This window comes from Aquila chrysaetos, chromosome 17 (genome assembly GCF_900496995.4).
Source record: "Aquila chrysaetos chrysaetos chromosome 17, bAquChr1.4, whole genome shotgun sequence".
NCBI lineage: Eukaryota > Metazoa > Chordata > Aves > Accipitriformes > Accipitridae > Aquila > Aquila chrysaetos.
This window is the reverse complement of record NC_044020.1, coordinates 19,976,432-20,004,427: the sequence shown is the minus strand read 5'-3', so window position 1 is coordinate 20,004,427 and position 27,996 is coordinate 19,976,432. Positions and strand designations below refer to the sequence as shown.

Below are 27,996 nucleotides of genomic sequence, written 5' to 3'. Positions count from 1 at the left end.
CATATTAGGTCCTTATGGAAATGCCATATGGGCACCTAAACTTCTATTGCAAAGAAAGAGTACAGATATCCCTAGAGGGTCTGCATTTGTTTTTCCTCTAGCATGTGCTTTCTTGTTGCCTCATTAAGTGAAAACCTATACTGCTTCCTCATTAAATAAATGCTTTGCGAAAAAACACAGCTACAACTCAGTTATTAATATTAAGAATTATGTTAAGAATGCACCAACCAATTTGACTTAGTATTAGCATGGTTACAGTTTAGAACTATCAAAAGCTTTAAAGTACGTTCACACAGTTTCTAAGATTAACCAAATATTAATCAAAAATACCACTTTATAGCTAGAAAATGGGCCACTTTTCAATACATTAATGACATCTTAATTGGTTGAGTTAAAACTGACATTCAAACATCTTTACTAGGTATTGCTGTTTATAATCACTGGAAGATGATCAAATTCAGACAATCTCTTCAGCTGGAAAGAAGAAATACATCTATAGCAATGAAAATTTTATTCAGCTCCACAAGAGAGTAAAGTATCAACCTATAGGTCTTTTTATAATATAATACACCAGTAGCACATTGTATTAAATTCAGTTGAGTGATTAAGCATTCCCTTTGCAGACAGAAGCACAAAAAATGATTGATTTTTCACCTGATCAACTACAGCTAAATAATTCTGTATTGTAGAATGAAAGGTGGTTTTCTGCCATAGGACCAACTGCCTGTGTTGACACTTCTTTTATTTCCAATACCAGAGTTGAACTGAAACAACTGCTAATTAGGTAGTTTTTGGAGTAAAGTTCTACAAACCAGCTACAAGGGCAGCAACACTATTTAAGAACCTTGACTTACCAAGTGGATGCTCTGTGCTAAAGAAAGCATGGGTAACATTGTTGGGCAGAAGCACTTTTAACTTGCAACCAAAGTGTATCATTTGACATAAAAGACACATTTTGTTCTCAAAATTTAACAGTTTAGGTCAGTACTATTCCTTTGCCAAATTTCTTTCAGGAACCCTGTAGCTAATTGTTCTTTGTGTTAGTCCAGATCTGCAAGGCAGGCATGACTGCTAGAAAAGAAGAGATACAAAGGCCAGGTAAGTTGTTTTCAAATAATTCTGTATGTATGATATGATTATCACAGGAAAGTTAATAATTCTTGCAAAAGGACTACAAGAAAGTCAGCAAAGCATTCAGTAAGATTTTAAAAACTTTCACAGGAGGCATTCAGAAATGAAATGAGGGGAAAAAAACCAAACAACGCAATGTAAGACCACTGGCTTTCAAACCTGTGCTATGCAGAAATCAAACGTGACTACATTCACTGCTTAGCACAGCCTCTTATCAGCATTTTCAGGAGCAAGTCCCCCCTTATCGCAAGTAATAGACTCCTAGAATTGACAGAAAAATTGAATAGCTGACCCACAGCTTTTACAACACTGCACAAAAAAAACCCCCAACACCTTAAAATGATTTTTACATAGCATGTGCAGAGCGTGCTACTTCAGAAATTAAGATATGTCCTCACCCCACTGTGCTGGTGGTATTTGCAGAAGGCAGAAACTAGCTTTTCTTCAAGCATCCTCCAGGCGGATGCGAGAGCCAAGTGGCATCAGGCACCACCAGTGACAGCGTGGAAGTGATGCACTCCCCGCTGGAGAAGCATTATACAACCTCGAACAACTTTTCAGTTGATGGAAAGAAGAGATGCTTTTGAAATCTAGGTCTTCAGCGAAACACATCAGGAGTCCCACCCTCCCCACACATTGGATGCATGCTCATGCTCGCTGTGCCTTCTCCACTAGAAGGCAAAACGGGTTGTCTGCAGGCACCCAGCCAACAGCAGAGTCAAACATTACTTTTTTGTTTCAACAGAAAAACTTTCAGAAGAGGAATGAAAGTTTAAGTTGTCCAGATCTTTAGAAGAGGTAGCTAAATTTTTTAAGGTTATGTCCAACAGTGATGAGGATTAAGAGCAACAAGAGTTATCCATATCTGATGTGTAGCAGTGGGAAAAACATCAAACTACCAGCATTAATATGCCCAGACAGCCTTATTATTCACTTTATTTTCTCAGATACATTTTAGAAAGGACATTCCCTTTTTTTTTTAATTTGAAAATATCTTATTACTCTACTCTTTATTCCAGTCACTTTTGTCCTTCTTGCCCTTGAGATTAATTTGATGTAGGAAAGCACATACTTTGCATAAGACATAATACCCTGTATGAGAGTAATTATTAGATTCCACAAAAAGTGACCAGGCATCATCATGCAATTATTTCTTTGTTACACAAAATATTTTTAAGATGGAGGTAAGACAGGACAAAAACATTGGCTCAGTCACCTCCAGAAGAACTCTTTATAATGAAAAAAGAGATTATGCAGGTAAGACATTTCACTAAGTTATCATATTCACAAAAAAGTCCAAACCAAAACCCAAACAAAAACATACAACCTGAAAACCCTATTCTTAATGTTTGATTCTTGGAAACAAAATTAAAAAAATAAAATAAAATCAATTTTTAGAGTGAAGCCTCCCAACCTACCAAAGCTGCAGTGTTACAAAGTAATTGTTAATATGTTGTTACGTAATTGTTAACAATTAAGTTTTTGAAATTAATTAAAATCAAAATCAGCATTTTCTTGGCATTTTGCCATTAACAGACCAACAATTATTTCATTTTTGCAGCAGTACTGCCAGTGTAACAGGTTGGTAGCAATCCAACCGAAAAGGTACTCTGTTTCAAGCTTCTTCCCTGCCCAACATTAATTGAAATTGGTTTACGTTACTTGACCAACACAACAAAAGCTAGATTGCTGTCGCTTGACTATAAGAGTACATCATCCTTTGGATATTACTGCATAGCTGAAATATAGTTTATATGTATGCACAAAAATTCCACAATATTTAATATTGTAGCATCTTATGTCCTAGAAAATTATGTCCTAGAAAAACCTTTGATCATAGCAGCAGGTTTGCCATAGATGAAGTCTGAGGCATAGATGGCAGCCTCACAGGGAAACCTGAAGCGTAAAACACACCTACACCATCATGTCCCCTTGCAAATATTTGCTTTCATTGCATCATTTAGAATTGAAAGTTCATTTGCCAAAATAAAGCAATGTATCCAGAAAAGAAATCTCTCTTGTGCGTGTTTTATCCAAAAAGAAAAACAAGAACTGAATGCAGAGGTCAAAAAGTTCCTCATATACATAGACCACCACCTATTCTCACTTAAAATTGCAGCAAGAATACATACCTACAAAAAGCCTCACATAAGAACAACTTGAGAACCTTGCAATGTTCTCGAGAAGGTCACAGAAACTGGAAGATACAAGGAAGTGCTGTTGTTCTCTTACTGGAAAGGTCAACACAGACAAAGCTGGAGAAGGTAACTGAAGCGTTTATCACCAAATATGCCTCAGCCCTTGTGTCTGGACCCAGATCTCCACGACTACTGAAACTGCAAACCAGTTCATTCCTAACTTGCAGAGTTGCCTTTCACAGACAGCAACGCGACTCTTCAAGGCCATACAAATGAGGTGTCTTTGACAAGCACAGATATCCCTCCCCATAGCTACTCCATTCTGGAATACCTTCCGAGAAATGTTAGAGTTGCAGGCAAAACAAAATAAAGAACAACTCATTAAACATAAGCCATGTGCAAAACACTGGGCAGCACGTAGAAGTACAGCATGTCATTCTTCTAAACAAAATGCTGTCCATCTCAAAAACATGAAAAGGCATGCCTATCAGTATGCCGTAGCCAAATAGCTCATTGGATAAACCGCACATCAGGATCTGTTCATCATCATTCATCCTATTTTAGTTGTGGTTGCTGTAGGAAGAGGGGAGATTAAATATTTTACTTCCGTTTGCAGCAGAAAGAAGTAATCCACATGCAATCCAGTTCAGTGCTTACATCAGATACACATCAAATCAGTCATCCCTTGAAAGTACAGAATCAACACTGCTGGCCCTTGGTCTGCTGCATCATGTGAAAGCAAATATGAAGCACCCCATAAGGCAAATTACAATGCAGTTACAAAAGGTAAAATCCCAGATCTGTATGCCCTATGAAGAACAGGCTAAGCAGTGACTTAACATCAATATTAAGCTCTAAAAATGTTTCACCTTAAAAACATAATAGGATACAATACCTCAGAACAGCTATTAAGACACCAAAAGGAAGTATCATTTGGGGCACAGAGGTCAATTCTAATAGCCAACCACGTTAATTAAATACATACGGCCTAAAATAAACCCGGAACTACACACACAGAAGCGTACATTGTCGTAAAGCGGTGCAGGGGAAATCCATCACTTTAAGAAGTATGCTTATAAACCAACCACAATTACTATTCTAAAGACTTCAGAATTGGCTTCTTATGTGTATTAGTTGAAAAGCCAACCAAAAGTTATTTTCATAGCATGGTTTATGATCTACATAAGTCTTAGAAATGTAAGATTTAGAGCTAAGTCACCAAGACAAAACCAGTTTTTTAATCCAAGTTGTGAATAAATTGGTGTTATAGTCTTCAGCAAAAGGAGTTTTTCACCTCTTCTAGATGAGAGTTAGAAGTCACCTTCTTCTGAAAGCAATGTAACTGCAGGTCTGCCACTAGTAACATGTGCACGTGTTCAAGAGAAACACAAGAGGCATGAAAGAGCTTTTTAATTTAGTCTGCTTTCACTGATAGCATAGTACATGAAGTTCTCGTACAAAGTAAAATCAGTTACAGTCAAGTACAAGCTCCTATCTACTTTAGGGACAGAATGGCCAAATGTTTATGATCCAGAGCAGCTTCAGTGCTTTCCTTTGCATTCAGGTGTGTTACAATACAAGACTATCAGATATTGCTATTTTTTTCTGTGCTTGTGATTCTTAAACTATGATTCTGGGGAAAACACATATATTCCTAGTACTAATGAGGTTATTATTTAATGCCATTAAAAGCCATCGGACCATGACTGTGTATGTGCTAGATAATGGATCAGATCACTCTTCAAAGTAATTAAATTACAACATAACTCCTTGAGCCTTCTAAAAATAAGTAGTATAATGTAAGTAGTGTGACTACTGGTAAGCAAATTACATCCAAGAATGACGTGAATGAGAATCTTAGCTTTTCGATTCTAGGTAGAGGAGATACTGGGAAGTAGCTATCAACAACTGACAAATAGCACCAAAACCCAGGTTATCTTATTTATTACGTTTATATATGATTATGTTTATGTCTATTATCTAGACATATTACATGGAGGTGGAAAAAAGGAAAAAAGTTCAGCATTTCTGTATTTCTGAAGTTGTTTACCTGCATCTTAGCTTTCTACATTCACTGAACAAAGCATAAATAATAAAATCCCTGGTAAACATCACCTGTTATGCTCAAACTGCGTTACCATTGTACAACATGGACAGAAAACCATTTTCAGTGAGAACAATGTAAGATTATTCCCACTTGTGAGAGGAACGAAACCTCGCAAGATTTTTAATCAGTCAGTTATGATGCACTTGCATCACACAAGGTTTTTATGCAATACTACTAATCTTTTCCATTGTTATGGATTTTTTTTTCTTTAAATCTGTAACATATTTAGTGGAAAGAAGTCAAGTAATCATGGGAGAACTGAACACCAGGGATGAAACAAGCGGCTGAATAACCTCTTCACTCAGATAAACAGCAGCTGAATAATTGCCTGACTGGGCACACAGGCAGCCTGGCTTGGCCCTTTAAATAACACCCGCTACACACTAAGAGAAGTTGTGCTTAAGCTTACTTGATGTTTTCCTACTTATCAATTTAAATTCATGTGCCAGATAAAAATCCTTTCCTCCTGCTGGTGTTTGTTATGTTAAAGCACCTCTTCAAGCAATATTTTAAAGAACACTGGAAGCTCCATTGGGTTACTTACTGTTTCTGCATTTAGCTGCAGGTGGTTTGGGAATATTTTCCCAAAGTAAAGGTTTACCTTGTACACATACCTTCTTAAAACTTGTCTTTAGCTTTTAGACTTCCTGACTGCTGCAACAGAGAACAAGAGTCATTGCCAAATAATCATTATAGCAACACCTTTCAAACATAAGGCAAACTTCTTAATACAAACAAGATTTCTTGGCTACACCTAGTCCTTCCAGGTAGCAACAGAATTATTCAATTATTGTTACTTCTGGCTCTTTCTCCCCCAACCCTGTATCTATGCTCTAAGAAAAATGCATGTCTTTTTTTGCTACCAGCTCCTGGTTTTATATTGGCAAATTCCAATTGAATTCCAGCCATCACAGCAGGGGAGGAGTCCCCCACGTTTTAGAATGAACCTGAAACCTCCTACCTCAAGAGATGATGGACAAGGCCACCACAGCAGCGATGCTGCATGTTCCCAAGACAACCTCCCCTTAAACAAGCCTGCTATATTGCACCTAAACAAGCAAGCACACTGAAATCTGGTATTGAAAAGGGAATCCAGTCAGGAAGACAGATCTCCAGAAGATTTCAGCTTATGACAGACAAGTATGTCCAAATTAAAGGCTTCTCCTTTTTCATTCCTAATACTACTTGGTTGACTGACCTTATGATCATTAAAAGAAAAATATACTAATGAACAAACTGATACTTCTGTCAGACAAAGGAAAGATCTAATTTTGTGCATTTTAGGGTAAGTTATTTGCAAACATTTTTTTCTTAAATGTTTGGGAGACATCTGTTAAGATCCCAGGCACTGCTTCAGAACCACCTTACTCATTTTTTGAAATCAAAATGGCACCTTGCTGTAAAGCTGAAATTTTTTACTTTTTTTATTTTAAAAGTAGTACTATTTACCTACCAAAACAGTTCATCTTCTTTCAAACTGCCTTATTACTGCACAAAAAAACCTGAGAGGAGCTCTCTCTGCAACCTTGTCTCTGTTCACACAGATCCAGGACAGCCTGCATGCCAGTTGTGCTCACACAATACATCACCTACACGGAAGGTCACCTGCCCTGACTGACAACTGAATATTTTAAGCCTCAAATACCTACCTACAGAGAAGAGGACTTGAAGTTTAGTGCACCTGTTGAAAGCCAAACTGGCATCAGCATTTCTGGTGAAGCTGTTCTACATGCAGAATCAGGACCCAAAAGTACAGAGTTAATAGCCCACACAGGCACTACCACACTACTATTTTACACTACTACTCTACACCAAAGAAAGAGTAAGCAAACGCATCTCCGGCTACAAATCTCTAACGTAATGCTGTTTCCCCATACACTCAATATAATTCTACTATGTCATGTTCTTGTGCATTAAAGTGAATGGTACAAGTTACAAAAATACAGAAGTGCCAATCCATAAAGAGTACTTGCTTTCAAACAGTAACCGCAGTGATTATAATGCTCCCCAAGCAGCTTTAAGTGGAAGTGGAACACTGATACAAGTATGTCTAAGTTATTAAAAAAAAGTTTCACTTCACCAGCCAAAGCTTCAAGAACAGAAAAGTTACCTTCTCACAACAGAGCACACTTAACTCATCAACCAAAGGATTGCAAGTTTCACCTACTGAGTCTTGTCTTGAGCACAACACAGTGGTACATTCTTTGTATTCTCCATAATCTCCTCAACAACCCCATTCCACTTAGAAGCAGCAAGAGCCATCGGTTCCTTCAGGGCTTTTTCCAGAAAGTTAAGCCTTCACCTACTTCCCCCCAGGTCTGGCATAGCCATTCTGCCATTCTAAATTCCACGCAGACCAGGCCTGGGAGCTCTGTCCTGCTGACAAGAGCATAACCAGAACTTGGAAAGTTGATGAGGTGGGGCAGTTGAGCCCCAGGGTCACTTAAGAATGCAGATTCATGATGTCTTTAGGTGTAAGTTGTTGCTGCAGCTGATGCACGTGCAGCATTCCATGGCTGGTACAAGGCAAGGGAGGACACCTGCATTACTGCACAGTCTGCTAATAAAAGAATTGGCTTCGCTTCATAATCTGTAAAACTACACCATAATGAAGAAACCACTCCCATCAGGAAAGAAACTATGATGTTATACATTATGTACGCGACAATTCAACAATTAGATAACCTGGCATGAGCTCTGAACATTTAGATACCTGATCTGTAAGCAGTTAAAGTTAAGCATCTCTCAGAAATTAAGTGCATGAAATAATTCTACTTACAATTTCTCAGTGTCCACAAAATATGTGGTGCTAATATACCAACACAACTCTAGATTCTGAAAGGTTTAGTGTAAGGGAACAATTTAGTCTCCCCAAAGCCAGCCAGCAGCTGAAGTTGACAAGTGAGAGTACTAACTTCCAGTTTCCATGGAAATGGAATTTGGATCAGTACAAACAGAGATTTCAGAATTTAAAACCACACACTCTCCACCCTACACTCTCTACTCCAACATTTGTTTTCCTGGGTAACAAGGGTTCAAGAGAGACACAGATGCCATATACATTTGTGATCTAGTAACTCAACCTGCCTTGTGGCTCCTCATTTTCACTTAGAGGTAGCCATCCCCTTATAAGCCATGCACCATAGTGGTCAATTTAGTGGCAGCCAGCCAGACACATTTTACAAACATGACAGTATCCCCAAACTGTGCATTTGGGAGGACAGACCAGTTACTAGTTATGTGATATTTCATATGGTAAAACATATGAGAGAACTGCTTTACAGCCCAACACTGAACCACACTAAACCAGGAAAGTCATACCATACAACACATCCACAAGGAACAATCAGTTAAAAAAAAAAAAAAAAAATTTAAAAAAAATCTCATTTTTATTGTTGATATGACCCATCAGAACTGTGGGATTTTTAGACTGTAAAAATCCATTGGCTTTAGGCAAGAACCAAAAAGGTGTATTTTGTCGCCACTAATACAACACTTACGCAGCAGCCGCTGCCCAGCGCTGCAAGGGAGAATTCCAACTTGTTGATTACAACTGCAGGATGCTCACTGGCAGCTAGAATTTGCCAATGGTATTTACGGCTCCTGTTCCTTGTGTTTGGCAAAAGCAGAGGAAGACTAATTTTCTGGAAGTATTTACATTGATTTTGCAACTGATGACAACACTCCATCTGCTCTCAGACACTTTGGTGCCTCTGCCAATTTCTTCCGTAATGTATCACGCTTTGTTCGTTTACCAGGTTTGAAGGGGCCATTTCAAGTTGTGAGCAAGAACTTGAGGTATGAACATGTAACCCTATGCCCCAAGCAGAGATCAGCAGACAAATATGGTATTTCAAATTACTCACCCTCTCAAAGACTGTCACCTCCAGAAGCCTGAGGATATGGCTGATAGCTTCAACAGAGCTGTTGAAATCCCTGAACCAACTCATTCTTCTAAGAAAAGCCCAAAAGCCCCATGGAAATTAAGATTTCACCTAGCATTTAAAAATGCCACCAAGTAAAGCAACATCCTTGCTATGCCAAATAGCGGGCTACCCCACAAAAATTTGAGATTCTTACCCAGCAAGTGCAATTCTACTCACAAAACTTGTGGTGTAAATCAAACAGATGGAAGGATTCAGTTTCCACCTGTTTGCCTGACACCTTTCATACACAAAGTTAAACATTAAAAGAACCAGCAAAAGCAAATAAAGATTTGAAAGCCTGAGATTTTTTAACTTTAAGGTATTTATCAAGGCAGAAGCATACACAAATAACTTCACTGCGTTCCCCAACTTTTTATAAAATGATCAAGCTACCTTTATGTCATGCGTTATGATTCCAGATAAAGTATTCCTACAAAATGTAATAGCTCATCTTACAGCATCACGTAAGTGAAAAGTAACCCCCCAAAAGTCACATATAGAACTCTTTAAGATCAAATACTCAATCTACCATAGAAAAATGGATTGCAAAGTCAGAGATTCCTGAAAAGTGACTATAACTTCCAGCAGCTCATAGAAGAATCATAAGTATTTAAACCCGCAAGGGCTTAGACAAACAGCATCAGTCTGCTCATCTGTTTCATTTGAAAGTAGGAAAGTAGGTTAGTGTGAAATGGTGTCCCTAAGAAATAATCCCAACAGGATTAATGCAGAAAATAAATGCTTTAATCCCTTTTGTATCAGTACACACGTGTGTAGATTCATTTACTACCAGGCCCAGTCCACAGATACCTCAGATCTGTGGTGTGCAGGTCAGACCAGATAATCTAAAGTTTTCTTCTGGAACAGCACCTGTCTCAGATTATCTATCCTATTTGTTGACAACAAGAGAAAGAATTTGCCTGTAAACACAATAATCCTTTCTTCTAACAGTTTGCTTTTTTCTTCTAATTTCACAGACCACCTAAATAGAAGAAAAAAGCAAATCATGGCAAGTTACAAAGCAGGTGTCAGCCTTATTCCACTGCTGCAATTTGTCTTCATTACTTTTAAACCCCAGGGCCACAGTGATAAACTCAGAAAAACCAATGGATTTGAAATAAGCCTTTTTCTCTGCTGGGGTCCCTACAATATGTAAGCAACTTACTGCTTCAAGTTATAGGTTCTGAGAGAAATTAAAAGCTGAAAAAAATTTTGAAATTGCCAATCTCTTTGCATTTAGGCATTAGACTGAGGTTTGCCTTTGAATCAAATAAAAGACCAATTCAGCAGCTACATCAAATACAGCAGCTTGTTTTGGCAACCTCATTTTTAGGAGATCAGATTTAGCTACTCAGCTTTAATACTCTTGTTTTTGAATTAACCATCTGTTCTGAAACATTTAGACAGACAGACCTCGTAAAGTAGGATGTCAGTCTCAGGGGTCTTGGGGCTAGAACACACATATATACATGTGTGCAACAGGCAAACAGAGCCCATCAGAATAACAGTCAACCTTCCCAACAAGGAAGTTTTATTGTTGATTTTTTTTATCTAGTCTGTGGTTTTATTTTATCCAATTAGCAAGAGGAACTTGAGCCAACAGAGTAGGCATGTTAATCAATTAACACAAAAAGGAACAACTTTAAAAGGCTTTATAACAAAAAGACTTCTATTTACAACAGCTGTAGGTCAGAGATCTTAATCTAGGCCCTTTTAAGAAGATTGCCAAATATAAAGCATGCTGTTCCACTGTAAATCGTCACTGTAAAGGAAGTGCAAAATTCTTACATGAAGACACAGAAAGCGCTCCATAGCCAATCATAGGTATTTTTAAAGTACAATTGCTGTTAAAGTATGGAATTTTCTTTTTCCCCTTTCAAAAGAGATATATACAAGCACACAAATGCTCTTTTATTTAAAGTTACATCAAAAGAAGACAGGACTTACAGGTGTTGCTTGACTAGTGAACTTTTAACACCTTAAATCAACTGATCCCTGTAAGAGAAGCACACCAAGAAGCCATTAATTTCAGCAGACTACCAACACAAGTGGCTAAAAGATGGCCAAAGCATACTACAGAAACACTTGACAAGCTCAGAGGTCCCAGATCTTTAATCACCCTTTGCTATCTACAAAACAGTTTCCGATAATACCAGTGCATTTCCACAGACATTGCCTCCAATATCATAAATACTATGGTTTGCAACTGATACTGCTACAGTAGGCTCTCCAAGCTCTAGCACGTCCTACTTCCACAACACGGTCAGTAATAAGGACTTACTGGTCCCAAGTAGACACTTAACTGACCTCCAAACCTTCTTACAAAAAAGCTGGTACAACTGCTTTTACAACAGCTCTGGCAGTGAGCCTGCATGTTATTGTAAGGCTGGTAGCACTGAAGTACTACAATGTTTATTTCAACTCTAAATGAAAGTACTGCAACTACACATCCCTATAGACACAGGGCCTACTACAATTAACTCTTCTATTCCCATCCATCTTCTACAAGAAAATCTCAACATCAAAACCAGCAATATAGAGCAATTTACATGTTCTCTGACTCCTGCACACAATAACCTGTGTTCACTGCACACCAGCTTTCCACAGCACAGATGATCGTATTTGCAAAAGTACTTAGCAGTGCCTCAGTTCCACCGCAGCCCACCTCAACTGGCATCGGGCCACTGACTTTGGAATCAGCCTAACATGCGCACATTCAAGAGACCCATGCTCAAATTTCAATAGTTAGTCACTTTTCACATCTTCATAATACATTGCTTTTCAGCAAGTAAACTAAGGAGCTAAAGTCTGAGCTTCCAACACAAGCTAGCAAGCAGTTTAAATCAAGTCTTACATTTTTACCAAAATCAGGTAAAATTCCTCAAGAAATCGTTCTGAGACACCGCAGTGACTCCAAATCACTGTCTAATCTTGATAGAGAAAATAGAAGTTATCACTAGGATTGATAACTATTGATGCATATGACTAAACAATCAGCAGAAGATGCCAGAATATACCGCTATCCTGAGATTTCCTTCCCTTCAAACCTCCCCCTGACTCACAGTGTAGGTTCTATTAAATTAACTTTTAATTTACTGACTTTTTTTAAATTAAGAAACTCAAGATTTTGAAATTCAGGTGCCTATACATAAGTAACTAAAACAGATGCTGTGATGCTCAGGTATTTGCCAAACTTTCCAAGAATTGATGTTGTAGTTGCTGTGTATTTTTGCACAAGTGACCGCTTAGTGAGTTTCCTTTGTGTTCTTACTCCTGTAAGGCTTCATCCATCTCTAGTCCATCTACTATTGCCTTCTTGCAAGATTACTTCATCTATAAGTAGTGAAGAATTAAATTCCCCCCCTTTCTCTTGATAGCATGTTCTAGCATTCTTTTTACGAGAAAAAAAAAAATTTCAGGTAATTGAAAGGAAGAAAATAAGGTTTCCATGAAAAAGGTACACCAAGCAACCTACTCAACATACATTTTATCAACTGTGTAAGATTTGTACATCAGTACTTGAACCAAAGGGGAACCCTTTCTCTCAACAAGTAAAGTGACAGTAGAATGGCTTGATCAAGGATTTAATTTCACAAAAAATTCTGGTGATGTGACACCCAGTGAAGCACAGGGTATTAATCAATTATTCCCCCTCAACTTCATTAAAAATATGTTCTTCTGCTCCCCCTTCAAAGCTTGTAGCTGAAGCCTGATTTATCATGTTGGGCCCAGAGTTGGATGTTTCTGTAAGTCACCAGTGAATTACAGGCTTGTCTGTGACACAGGCTGCACAAGTCTAAATACACAAAGGAACACCCACTCTACTACTCCTTTCACAAAGGAAGTGGCATGTGAACAAGCAGACCTGAAATCCTGGATCCATTATCAGGCATATGTTTTTTCCATATGCACCTTACTCAAGTACGCACATACACCAATTAAGAGAAATATCTTATTAGTCCTTTCCTATAGAAAAGTCTGTATTTTTAACTCCTCATTATAGGTCTCATCAGGTGAATGTATAAAGTAAATTTTGTTAGAAGTACCCTGAATAAAAGCTTTTTTCTTCTTAGTCAATACATTTTGCATTATCATCTCTAATATTCACTATGTTTATAGCTTTTTTTTCATTAAATAATTCATAGGGAATTTGAATATATTATACATTTCTGACAAGTTTCCCTTAAGCACAGTTTGTTTGCTTCATTCAAGTACAGAATCATTAGATTCCATATAAAAATTCAGCTTCTGCAAAGCTGAGAGTTTACCCTAGAATTTAGTGAAAGGTCACATCAACTTGCCCTACTCCACCTATTTAAACAAAGATTCTGCAGTAGCCAGAAAAAGAGATGCAGAGAAAGTCCTAGATGTTCTGCATTTATCCAGTAGAAGTGCTATAAAGCAAAAAAATGTTAAAAAAAAAAAATCACTGAGGAGCAAGGCTTTATTTACACCTCTGGTTTAATTGCTGGAAGTATGAGCAAGGCAATCCTATCACAGCTGATGGTGGTTGTGTGGTACAAACACCTCTTAAAGAAAATAAACAAAATGACAGAATCCTTCAGGCTGGAAGGACCCACAGGAGCCCAGCCTCCCACTCAAAGTAAGGCTAACACTCAATTCAGACCAGGCTGCCTTAACCAGCAGGGTCTTGAAAACAGACTCAAAGGATGAAGATGTTTCCCTAGAAAATGAAAGCCTCTGATTCTTTACATATGGTCATTGATAATGACACAGTGCAGAGACCATTCACTAGGGCTAGCCCTAAGCCAGTGACAAATCTTGATAATTTTCTTTGTTAAATACTTTCACAGTTAATGAAGCTCAGAGCCATTGAATTACTCCAGTTTTCCAAAACGTTCCTTTCTAAAAGTGCAAAAACTATCCGCTGTTATCAATGCTTAATACATTTTAAATCAAGTCATGTTCACTCACAAGCGAGTCATGGGTACATCTATACAGGCACAGCTGAAGTTGAGTCTCAGAAGACTAGCGTTGACTCGTTAAAAAAAGCAACCGGGTTTCTCACAGCCTGACACCAGTGTCTTTAAGTGGAATAAGTCAACTTGAATTTCATATGAGTAACCTATGTAAATAAGTTTGCACATTAGTTTTTAATGTGAATTGTCACAATTCCATCACTTTTCCCCAATTCAAGGTACAATACAAATCAGTTACCACAGACCAATCCAAATAAGCAAACACACAAAAGCAAACTTACATTAAGTGATTTGTGTCACAGTATTTGCTTGGAGATGATGGCTCGAATTGACTTGTACCACATCACTCTTTACCTCACTCTCTACCAGCTACATTTCTGATGCTTCAAATAAGCTTCAGCATTTGCTGACTGAACGTAAGAGCATCTCACATGAAGACCAACACATTCTTACATATAGCATATTTTTTAATAGCATAAACTAACAAAGTAACACATTCTTACAAGCCTACTTGTATAAATCCATAAATCCTATAAATCCATACTTTAAGCTTTTTTTTTAATTTTCAAATAAAAATCCCACATCTGTTAAATGTGTATGAAGCAGCTCATTTCATATACAGGTCCCAGGAGGTATAAGAAAGATAAAATAGGTGACTTGAGACATTTGGGAGTTTCACTACTCATTGACCAAAACCTGGCAATGATTAATTTAAAAAAATAAAAAAGACAAACAGCCAGCAGGTTATCAATCTAAGTGTTAGCCCATAATCACAAACTGCATCTCCTCTTCCCAGCCTGCTCTTGAGACCCCACCAGAAAAGGCAAGAGTGTAAGAGGCAGGCAGCTTGGTACCACGCACTTCAACAGCAACACAGAAAGTCAGAAGACAGGCTTCTTTCCTGAGGGCTTCCTACAGCACAGGAGACTGCAGAGAAATCCTTGTGCTCCCATCAACAAGTACTAAGGACAAGCTCTGGGTGAGGGAATCCAGTTTAGCCAGAGAAGAATGTTCTACTCACTTTCGAACAATGATTCTTCCTCAAAGTCTCCCAGGCAACTTGTACTGTTGAAGCTTATGCAAAGGTTCACCATGTATCTTTACAGTCCTCAAAGAAAGTTCATTTCAGATTAAGGTATTATATTCCATATCAGCACAGCCATGAATAGAAGTCTTATTAACATGGTTACTTTTATTTAAAATTAGAGAAATTTTGAAATAACTGATAATTGAAACAAACCCCCCGAAATTTACATAAGAGGCAAATGTAGACACAAGTCACCAGTTCAGACATATTCAACCTCTGCCTCAGGTTCACATGTTGTCAAATTGGTCTGAGCAAATAAGTACTAGCAGCGCAAACAACATTGTTAGACAAATTTCACAGACATGCTTGGCCTTCATTTTAGTGAAATTAAGTCATGTGAACAAAACACAGAAAGAACATATCTCAGTACATCCACAGGGTTCAGTGTGAATAATGCCTTTTGAGATAAACAGAAACCATGTGCATCTCAAGAGTGCTAAAGAGTACAAAGTAACCAGTCAGATACCCTGATGATGGGCTCAGCATAGCAAAACAGCACCTAAAGTTCTTCTTACAAAAATGATGGTGAAGAACTTGTCAAAAAGGATACTCCCAACACTTTGCTTCTATATGAACTTTAAAAAACAAACAGTAAAAGCTTGTAGATTAGTATTGCTCGTTCTTTACTTTATGATCTCTTTTGAAAGTTGGTATTAATTCTCAGCATCAGGAATAAATCCATTGCAGGAAATCGTATGACCAAGACATACCAAGATTCTTTGAAAAAGGGCTATAAAAATGCACAGAAGTCAAACTACTCACTAGGTTTGCCTTGGCTTTAATGTCTCACTTAGAAAGGACCCATATTGGGCCATATAGCTATTTCCATTTTTCTAATGACACTTCAACAAGCACAGGACTGACTTTATTAAAACTGGTTGCAGAAGTCAGCAAGACAGGGAAAACACAACACAGAGCAAGGTGAAAACAGTGGATATATAGCAAGATTATTTTGAAATTCCATCAAGCATAAGAACACACAAACCCTCATAAAAAGCTCTGTATGCTCTAACAGTATTAGAGCAATGGTCATTACAGTTACTATTTTGTAGGAAAAGCTAAAGTAGGAGTTGCAGGAAAAGACATCGTAAGAGTAGCCAGTAGGTTTTTTGCCACACAGCATCTAGGTACCAACTCCTAGATTACGCCTTATATATACACTTTGCAACTACTAGAATCAACAAGGTAAGCTAACAATTCACCACTACCTCTGAAACCAATTAACGAGCTTGTAATGTAAATACTAATTCTTCTAGTTAGCACTTTTGACATAGCTGTGTCTACTTACAAGATGAACTTTTGCTTTGACACTTGTTCCTTAAAAGGTCATTCGTAAAGTACTGTTGTTAAGTATACCATAAGAACATTATGTTTTATATTTCTCTTTGCTTGAGCTTCTTGCTGGCAGAGATGCTGCAGTTTAGCTAAGTGCGTGCTGTTATCCCACTCAAGGTGCTATATAAATCAGGTTAGCTTAGCATCTTTTACAGACATTTCCACTGACAGCCACAGCACTCAGGTATTGTTACTAACAGTTATAGTGGCTTATAGGTGGCATCTTGTTTGACCATCATAACTTTACATCTATGCCTTTGCAACTTCAAAATAGCATCCTGCTGTTAAGCATTTCAGAACACGGACAGAGGTAGTCATGTTGACACACAAGTTAATCAAGTACTTGGTTCTCAGAGCAGGACTTCATTATGGCAACATCTTGTGGGGATTGCCAAGTCTCCCTGACTCAGGATGGGACATACACATATCAACTACTGATTTAAGGTCTAATTAGTCATCTAGTAGCTATACCTTCTACATTTTCATGAAAAAAGCCACTGAGAAGTAGTGGTTGGATATCCAAAGGAAGTTTGCCCTGTACTATGAATGAAGCATCTCAGATAGCTCCCTTCTCAATATTAAAATCAAACCCGAGATTCTCATCTGCCCCATACTTGAAATCCAGCAAGTAACAAGATGCTCAACATTACTGCTATACATCGTGACATCACATTTTTTGTGATCATCATGAAGGATTCAAATAATACTATCCACTGATCTAAAAAACCAATCTTTTTTCTTTTTTTCCATGAGATCCCAGTTTCAGGTGGTGTCAAACTTTTGTTAGCTCCATTTCCTAATTGCAGGGCTCAGAAGCCAACCACTTCTTGTAAGCCCCAGAACTGAAATGGAAGTCCTGTTGGGCCTGGGACTCCACACGGGTCACGGTGCATACGAGGGAAGCACTGTCTATTCACAGAAGCCACCTACCCATGTTGCTCTACTGAACAATAGGGTCCATTCTCAAAATCAGGGGATGATGAGAAATATCCCATCTGACAGAAAGCTGGGAAGCCATTACCCACCTTTCTAATGTCAGAGAATATTTTACAGCAGGAATGTAAGGAGGAGATTTCAGATACTGCAGTACAATTTTCCCTCTTGTTTCATTTTGTACTCCATTATAGCAGAACTATCTTCTGCCTACCACATGCTTTATGTCTATGTGAGGAAGAAAAAGAAGGGTATTCTTAAAAATGGTGTATAAATTGAATGCTATCCTCATTCATACTAGTCAAGCTGAAGATAATGAAGGTTAGTTTGAAATGTTGTCTTCCAAAGTAAAACACAGTTTGTCCAGAGATCATTATGGACTATTAAAGTAAATCATAGTCAGAAAGCATACAGATCTCTAATTATTTAGGCTTTTCCATATGCATTTAGAATGACAAGCATGAAGGGCACTGCAAAATATGAAAAATATCCCTGCAGCATATATTTAAACAAATCCAGTCATCCTCTTCTCTGCTACCCACAATTAAAGAAAGTATGTTTTTACAAAATTTGGGGTAATTATTAAAGTTTTTTAGAACAATAATATTGTCTAGAGGTGACAGAGCATACCTCAAGCAGTTAGGAAGCCATAAGCCTATGATAGGAAAGTACATTTGCCAGTTCCTTCTGTTTATGTCACATTTTTATCTTACAGTGTGTAAATACATTTTAAAAGTCCATTAACGTTTTCTACACAAAAAGTTTGAACTTACATGCCCTTACTATAGTAGTGGTTTATGCACAGGAAAGGGAAACATCAAACTCTTACAACAGGTAATACTGGTATATTGTAATATGGAAACGTAGCCACTGCAGTTCCCTACCCTCTGCTGAGGATAGATATTTTTGTCATAAGTAGTGTACATAAGAAATATTTACCCGCCATAGGTGTTTTAGTATTACAGTCAAGCTAAAAAAAAGGACAACTAAGGAATTTGACTGTATTTGACTGTTGTACACATCTGTAACTGTTAATGTTTCTAAGCAGCTCCTGGAAAAATAATCAAAAGCTGAAGAGTGAAGGGAAAAGCAGCAGATAAATGAAACTAAGAACCTTGTCAAGAAAGATAAAAACACGGTTAGAGGTCAGTGAAGGACAAGGGGAGGGAGGGGAAGAATTCTAGAAAATTCCTGGCTGTGGTTTCCTATAAAGGTAAGGCAGAGAGCTGCCAGCAACAAACACACTATCTCCCAGGGAGCAGGGGAACGAGCACCGCCAGGATGTCAGGATCACGACAGGACAGGTGCTCCATCCAAGTTAAATCCAGCTCCTGGACAAGGAAACAGCAAAGCAAGTGTGTGTCCCCCCTGCCCCCGGCTCCAAACAGCTCAGCAGCAGAGGAATTAGAGGAATGCCTCTATCTGCAGCTGCGAGATACGAAGAGAAAGTCCCAGTATCTTTCCCTCCCATCAAAAAGCAAATGCTGTGCTGCAACTAGAGAAACACCTAGAAAGCCACTAGTTCATGAACAAGTATTTAGGAAGCCTTATGGCAGAACAGAAAGAAGTGACAGTGCTGTCATACATATGGAGCACACGAACAATTCACTAACTGAAAGCATTAACAGAATGACAGACAGCGGGTGCAGTGGGAAACCAGCAACATCGAGCTGAGGAAGAGCCCCATCCCTTAAAAGGCACGTTGCAAATTCAGCACCTGGCGAGTCAGCCCGGGAGAGGATATTCTGAACGACAGACGCCCACGACAGACGACAGAGGCAGGACCCCGGCCTGGAAGGCCGCAGACTGGCCCTGCGCTGCCAGCTCTCCCCTGCCATGCCCCGCGGGCAGGTCACGGCAGGGCTCCCGCCAACCGTGACAGGAGGGGGACCATGACAGGAGGGGGACCATGACAGGAGGGGGACCATGACAGGAGGGGGACGCTCGCCTCGCCCGCGCTCGCGCAGGGCCTAGCGGTAGAGGTCGGGATCTCATTCAAGACCGCCGAATACTACGGCAACCAACCATTGCTGATGAGGTGGTGTAGACCTGCAAGTCCTAAAAGACTAGACATCCGAAAAACTTGTCTTGCTAAGAGTTTAAGTGAAACAAAACCCACCACTTGAGTACTTCTTAAAGCGTGATTCTTGGCTGTTGGCGAGAGCCCAGCTCCCTCACACCCTACCTAGGAAAGATGAGCCTCTTCCCTTAGCTTCTGCTACAGAACACGACCAACCTATTGCGCACAGAACTTTAGTTCGCCAACAGCAAACTCACAATCAGGTCATCTCCTATCGCACATATCTCCTCTTAAAGGTATGCTCTCTTTATCTTCTAGCCTTGCCTGCAGGGACTGCAATTGTGTTCCTCTGCTTAAGTAAAAACACAAAGGAGGCAAGTAGTCAGCTTTTTCTGCTAGTAAGCAGCAGGCCTAAAGTAGAATATTATCTTAATTCTTGAGTTACGCAGTCAGACTGAGTTTTCTTGCACCAGATGACCCTTGCAGATGTCCATCCTACTTGTATTAAAAGGCGTCTACAAAGATTTCTCCACAGTCTCACACAGAATAGCTTAATCCCATGTACTACTGCTGTATTCTACATCTAGTTGGTTGCCTTCTGGTCTGTTCCTGGGAAACAAGGGAACAGTCACATACCATATTTGTTATGTCAACTTTGCACATATTTCATTTTGTCATCCCCATAAGTCTTCTCTTCTGGGAAAGAAAAAAGACATAACATAAATAAAAAGTGTTTGATCTCAGTTTGAAACAGAGGCTAAATTCACAAGACTTGAGATCAGCAGGTAAACTGGTAAGCAAATACAGGAATTGCAGTGAAAGAACACTGGTAAGAAAACAGAAAATTACTTTTCTATTCAGACTATTTTGTAAATTCTTGTTAATTCAGTCATTTTCTGACAGATCTTGTTCACTAGAATGAGTTCTGATGGAAGATTTTACTACGCTATTTACCAACTCCCTAACAAAAAAAAAAAAAAAAAAATCAATGTTCCCTTGTATGAGAAATAGCCTTTGTTATCTCTTCAGAGTATCACGTTACCAATTCCAATCCCATGAAGAGCATGAAAACATTGCATTGTATTCAGTGACTGTTCTTCGTTAGTCCTGTTGCTCATCAGTGCCTATTCCATTACTTGAAATACACAGCCTCAAACATGCAGCTGATTCATTAGAAGTTTCTGTCCTTGCTCCCAGTGAAACCAGTGCAAAGGCTCTGATTGACTTGGAGGCACAGATGAAGCCCAAAGCAAGCGCACACACAACACAGAAGGAGCAGTTCTGATGAGTGATAACGTGTTTTAAAGAAAACATACAATCACTTTCTGATGGGCAAGGACAAGGGCATTGCACTACTGCCATATGTTTCTCTCCGGATGCCAGTTATTCCAGGTAGCAGTGCTAGTTAACATTGCCAGCTATGCAGCTGCAAAGGCACATTTAAGCATTTGGTATCTTGATTCCCGAGATCAACTTGTAAATATTATTAGCTGTGGCATCTTCCTACTTTCTTCTCCAGGAAGATTTTGACATGTGCAGACATCTGATGAGTTCCTTCCCTTCCTTCCTTCATATGTCACATAGAAGCAGGAGAAGCAAGACAAGGATCTCCAAGTTCTTACAAGTCTTTAAGAAGTACTGGCCAAAAAAAGGTGCGATTTAATATGGGGGATTTGCATCTAAGAGTGCTCTCCCCTCTATTTGCATTGAAAACTGCTTTCTCAATATTGTTCACCTAATGCCACGCTAGTCAGAGTCAACGTTAGTATTAATCTACTGGATAATAGCTATAAATTCAGTAATAGCCAAATTACATGCAGTTTTTCTATGGCTTTAAGCTTAATATTAAGAAACACAAACTGACAACAAAAATATCTCCTTTTAGAAAGCAACAAAGAATGCTTTGCTCTCTATCTCATTTTACTTAGGAGGTAGTCACAATCAGTACAGGCATGGCAGGAGGGAGGGGAAGGGAAGGGAGAGGAGAGAAAGCAGATACAATCTGCTGAAGATCCCCAAACAGTCCAGTGACAAGAAAAACAGACCCTCCAACTCCTAAAGCCACACCGTCTCCCCACTTTGGCATAGACGTAAAACATCTGGCCGCCTAGTGGAATTACAGCCTTTCCTTATCTGTGCTCATGAAACTACATTTTACCGTCAGTCAGCAAAGTTTCAAGAGGTTGTTCCGGAAACTGCAACCCTCCCTTTGAATAACAGCTTGAAAACATTGACAAACACTTCAGGGGTCCAAAAATCTTTTAGCAAAAAACTTTCAGTTCAGTTGAAACAAAAGGAAGTTACAGCTCTAAGATTAAAGGGAAGCATACAATAAAAAGAAAGCACCAATACCACCTCGCCATTTTAAAACTGGACAATCTAGAGACACAGCAAGGTGCATGCTGGATACACATCAGGTACTATTGCAGTTAGGGAATTAAGACTCAAGGTTATACCTAGTACAGCTTTCAAAGCAAGTAAATAAATTCAAACTACAACATTCAACCCTGGAGCAAGGGCAGGAGCTGGATGGAAGTCAGTTACATTACACATTTCTAGAAGTTTCCCTCCCCTTTCCACTCAAAGAGGTAGCAAGACATTAAAATCTGAAGTCTCAAAATACCAAAAAACCATCACAACTGCCAACACTAGGAGAAAGAACTATCCTTTCAAAGGCATAAATGTCACATCACAGTACAGAGGCAGGAGTAATATTACAGCACAGGACAACATTCAAGCTTACCTTTAGAGCTGTGCTGCTTGTTTGCAGGTGAAAAAACAAACCCTGGAGGGCCTCACAATTTTTCAAAGCTCAAATATCCTCTTAGTGCATCTGCATGATCATTTTCCATTCATAAAGAAGGTTAAACCCTCTTAACTGAAACACATGTTACTCTATCTACAGTACTCGTCCCAATACTTAAAATGAATGTCAGTCCCTCACAGAAAAACTTCAAGGATCTTTACAGACTATCAATAGTTTACTTGTAGTCTCCCTGTTAAGATTCCCCCTCTGACTTCCAGTATCTGAGACTACAGAGAGCACATAAGCCACAATTTGAAGATTTGGTTGGCAACCACAAGTTGAGACCCATCTTGCACAGTGGACTCCAATATCAGAATTTAAGTAAAAACATAAATTATAATATTGGGAATTGGCAGCATCCTAGAGTATCATAATGCATAAGTACACAGCGTTTTTTTATTTGTTACCATGGATTAAGTTGTGGAGTGTTTCCCCAAACTCAATCTGAAATAGCACGACGTAATTGGCTCCAATTTTAATTTTACTAGTAATGTTTTGGAACTAAAACTAATTCAGTAATATATATTGCCACCTTTGCAGACACTTGAGTGATCTGTCAACTATCCCATGTGTTTTGGGAAAAAAAAAAAAAGAGTTCAGTATTTTTTTTATAAATATTTACTTATTTAAATTACAGACCTAGTTTGTTACATACAAAGAGGAGACTACAGAGATGACCTTCTGTCCTCATCACCATTCTTCCCCTCTTGTGCTAAAGATAGCATAGAGAGTAAAAATAAATAAATCCTCAATAGCATTAGGAACTAGACAATGTCATGTTGAAAGATTCCCTAAATGACAAGCCTTATTTCTTCTCGCTGGCTGGGACTGCACGGGGGCTCTGACCCATAGAGGGGAGGTAGCATTTAAGCCTTCGCTAGGTGGTCTCTTTGCAGTAGGCTCTATTCCCAGCTATAATTGCTTGTCAGCCCTAACTGGATGCCTGAACACTCTGGAATAGTTCAGCAAAGTATTTAAACAGATGGATGGTACAGGCCACTGGAACAAAACCCGTTTTTTCTCTGGCCACAGCTCTCTTTCAGCACATTCCTTTGAAGTCTGTGCCACTGAGGAATCAAAAACAGCTGAGAAACATGTGTTATCATACAACATTGAGCGCAGCAACAATATTGCACAGCAAGACGCTTTTGTTCAATAATCCTGGACTATAGAAAGCATTACAATGTCTTTTGTTGTGGGTAAGCCCTTTTTCCAAGCGCAACAAGAAAGTGAACAGACTCCTCCTCCCTTTAAGGAGTAACTCAAATGTAGAGGTGAAATAAGCGGATTTCTCAAATGCCTCCGATCTGAATGCTTACAGTGCCCATCTCCTCAAGTCCTCTCAGATACATTCAGTGCTCTCCATGTTTATGTTATCACAAAGACAACTAGATGCTTACAGAGATCTGAGTGAAGTAACAGCCCAGAGGGGCCCAGTCTGCAGTTTCCATGACAGATGTGACAAGCCCCTATAAGCTACAGCTCAAACCCACCCTCCTTTCCCAAGCAGGACAAGTTCTGTGATCTCAACTTCACAAGTAACGAACGGGACAGAGAAGCAGCAGCACAGCACGGCACCGCTCGGCACACGCAGGCCAGTCTGCCCCCTCCCCATGCTTTACCAGTACAGAGAAAGATGACATACAGTCCTCAGAACAGCAAGGAGGGGAAAACACCACAAACATCCTCTCATCAGCCAGGAAAACTATTCTTTTCAAAGCTGTGAGATCATCACACACTTTGAAGGGGCTTAGGAAGGATAGAAAGAATTAGTTATTTATAAAACTGAATTTGAAACTAGGCTAATTGTCCAGATTCAGAAGCATGGAGCTAGCTATGTGCCTGTGCAAGAGGACAGTAAGTTATAACCCAAAGCTGACGCAACTACCCAATAGCAAGATTCTACAGAATCAAGTCTCTTGTTTTCACTGAAGAGAAAGAACTACCTGCAACAGGGTAGAGCCTTGCATTCACAAAGTTTACAAGTCCCAAACATTACAGGAAGGCAGGCAGTGAGATTATAATATGACCCATTATGCTGTAAAGTCCCAACCCGAGCAAGAAAAAAATTAAAAGAAAACCTGAGCTTTCAAAAAAGCCCTAGAAAACCACACAACATTAACATTTAATTTCAAGATAGAGATCTTAAAAGACTTAAAAACCCAGACAAAAACCTAAAATTAGAAAGCAAACAAAAACCCCACATGTACTAAGCAAATCTCATAATTACAGAGCTAAAAAAAAAAAACAAACCAAAAAAAACCAGGACCGTGTGCATCATGCTGAGGGGGGTCCTCAGCCCAGTCCTCACAAGACAGTTTTCCACCCTGCAATTCAATTTAATAAAGTTTCTTTCTGGAGAGGCCAACAGTGCCCTTCAAATTCAGCTTGAGGCAGACTGTTAAGGTACCACAGAAGCAGCACGCACCGATATTGTCAGAGATATACAGGGGATAAAAATAACTCTAGTCTCAAAACCATTACAGCAATGCAAAAAATCTTATGCCGCGCTCAGAATAAACAGCGATGATCAAGAATTCTACTTCACAACTTTTGAAGAATGAATATTAGCACAAGCAAAACTATCACCCGACCAGCGCTCAAAACCACAACTAAAGAAGGAGGAATGCATTTACATGGAATTATTCTTAAAATCATGAGTAAAAGTACTTAACAGAGATTCAGGAAAATCTCCACATCCTATGAGGTGCAGGCAGGAAGGCAGCTTAGGCAGAGGTCATACTGCCATGCGATGGCAGAAGCAGGAACAGAACCCACCATCCTCGGTGCTCAGCTCTGCACTTCAGCAACTAAATCTCCTTTTATCTAAAATGTTCCTTTTCAGGGCTTCCCTCAAAAGGATTTTAAAAAGTGATGCTAATCAACTTGATTTGGCTCTTCAGAATTATTGGTGGTGTTTCCAGAAACAGTCCAAGGTACATTTTTAAAAGACTTAAACTTCTCACTAATATGACTTGTTATTTTTCTCCTTTTATTTCCCCCTATCCCAAAGTTTTTCATCTCCAGGAAAGATAAAAAAAGATTAATTCAAACAACTCATCAAATTGTGTTGGGCTTGTAGGGGTGAGGAAAGAGAAAGACAGAGAGATTACTTAAGTGTAAGAAGTGAACCACCTTAACTCTCTCAGTTGTCCTGAAAGGCATACAACTAAATACAATGAATGCCAAGCAGTCATTTCAGTTCCCTCAGCAATTCATCACATATCAAATAATTATTTGCTACAAGATACAAAGTGAAGTCCTCCTAGTTTAATGTCTAGCCTACTTTCTAATTAGATACCATCAAACAAAATTCAATCTGAAACAGTATTTTCTCTCTTCTTTAAAGAAAGAGGGGAAAAAATAGGGCTTACTTAATTTGCAATTTAGCCACATAACCTTGTGGTCTTCTGGAACGGTACCCATCAAAAGAGGTAACGTAACACAACCAAGATCCACACCGTTTCCTTCTGACCTAAAAAGTTGACATTTTATTCATGAACTACATATTGTCTACTTAAAAAGACAGAGCTCTTAACTTTTACAACACTTAACATAATCACACCACTACCAAACACAATTAACTGGGAGCTTGAAAACCCTTAAACAGGTGTCTTTGCAGAAATCATTAGGCAATTGATTTACTTGCTCTCCACAGCCTGGCACATACTTAATTTTAATGTGTGATGCTGACTAGAGCCGAGGCAGAAGCTTGTGAGGTCCGAACCAGACTTCATAAACCACACAACAGCACTTTTTGACACAGATGCAAGCAGTTTCCAGCAATTCTGTTAATGTGTCAATCTCTGATATATCTGCAGTTTTGGGATGGAAAGCGTGACAGGTGCAATTCTAAAGGGGACACAGACATCCGTAACCTTCCCCCCCTCCTGATTTTCCACGCTGATGAAACCCACGAACAATATTGAACGGCAATTTAGTACACCGCTCTGTTGCCATATTAAAACACTGCTTTACTGAACAGAAAACACAGGCTGACACACACACCGGACTACTACAACCCCAAACCGGACCCTGGACCAGACCTTCCCAACAATAGTTTAGAGCTGCATAAACCAAGGAGCAGAATCCATTTTCTTACCCTTTAAAAGTTCATGCCTCTGTATTGTCCTACCGTACCGTATTTGCTTAAGCTTTCCTCATCAATAGTCCCCCACTCTCCCCCCCCCCCCCCCCCCAAAAAACCCCCACAAAACCACACCAACCCTCATACATTCCCTGCTGGCAAAAGATTTTCTTTTAATCTTTTTTCTTGCTGGGGGAGAGAAAGAGAGAGGGAAGGGTTGGGGCAGGAATAAAAGAGATTAATCGTGAAACAAATCGGCACTGTCTGGAGAGTGGGGGGGAAAAAGACCAAAACAAACAGTCCACGTCGGGGGCAAAAAAAAAAAAAAAAAAAAGGGAAAAGAAAAATAGGTTTAATTTGCTTTTTGGGGACATTAAGAGGGATGAGAAAGGAAGGAAAACTACTACAGAGATTTCCCTGTGTAGGAAAAGTAGCTTCTGAACTCCCTTCCTCAAGGACACAGAGAGAGATCCCTCACTTTTCCACACGATGCCCGAAGGAAGGAGAAAGACAAAATGCCAGGAGAGAGGAAAAGCTGGAGGGAGCTGGGGAAGTAGCGAAGGAAGAAGCGAAAAGAGAGGAACGAGTGCGAGCGGGCAGGGGAGACGCGTAAGGGGGAACGGGAGAGCCGAAAACGAAAAAAAAACCAAAAAAAAACCCAAAAAAAACCCCAAAAAACCCCAACACCCCAAAATTCGGGGGGAGGTGGGAAACGGGCAATACGGACGGGAAAGTTGGCGAGCGCGGGCGGAGGGGAGAGGCGCAAGCGGGGCGGCAGGGAAGGGTCACAAACCCCGCAGCGGGGACGAGCCGACGGACGCCAGGGCGGAGGAGAGAGCGGGGCGGGACGCGGAGCCGGGTGGGCTGCGGGAGAGGGGCTGCAGCGGCGGGAGGCGGCGAGGGAAGAGAGCGAGCAGGGCGGCGGGCGACGGGGAGGAGGGCGGGCTCCGGCGGGACCAGACCGCTCCGGAGTTGGCCGCGCACTTACCGCTCCGCCGGCGGCGGCTCGGCGCCCGTCCCGCGGCGGCTCCCCGGGCAGCGCCAACGGCCCCAACGGCCGCCGGCTCCGCCTCGCGCCCCGCGGGGGGCGGCGCGGCCGGCCCGCGGCGCAGCGCAGCGCCCGGGCGGGGGGGGGGGGGAGGACGGAGCTCGGCTCGGCCCGGCCCTCCGGGGCGCCCCGCTCCTCCCCCGGCCCCGCCGAGCGGCGGCCGCCGCCTCCCGGCCGGCCGCGCCTGGGTGGGTGGGTGGGTGTCCTCCGCCCGGAGCGGCCGCCCCCGCCTCCTTCCTGCCTCTCCCTCGCTCCCCTTCACCGGGAGAGACATGTAACGGAACTGGGACGCCAGCACGGCATTGTGGGAGCTCTTAAAGCCGCAGCCGCCCGCTGCCCCCCGCCGCCGCTGGCTCCCCGCCGCCGGCCCGGGCGAGGGCGCGTCCGCGCCGCGTCCTCCCCCGCCGCCGGGGGCGGGCAGGGAGGCAGCGAGGCAGG

At 40.4% G+C, this 27,996-nt stretch overlaps 1 protein-coding gene across 3 annotated transcripts in view; it reads right to left on the bottom strand.

Moving 5' to 3' along the window:
- The window catches only part of RASSF8 (Ras association domain family member 8), a 90,736-nt gene extending 63,123 nt beyond the window's left edge, over positions 1-27,613 (bottom strand). Inside the window, exon 1 of one of the 3 annotated variants that reach the window (XM_030040788.2) lies at positions 27,499-27,613. The gene's annotated coding sequence lies outside the window, so the exon portion shown is untranslated. Of the gene's footprint in view, positions 1-854; positions 874-11,249; positions 11,269-27,498 lie in introns of those variants that run through there. The other 2 variants (XM_030040789.2, XM_030040790.2) reach the window with 2 other exon arrangements.
- Positions 27,614-27,996: the final 383 nt, after the last annotated feature.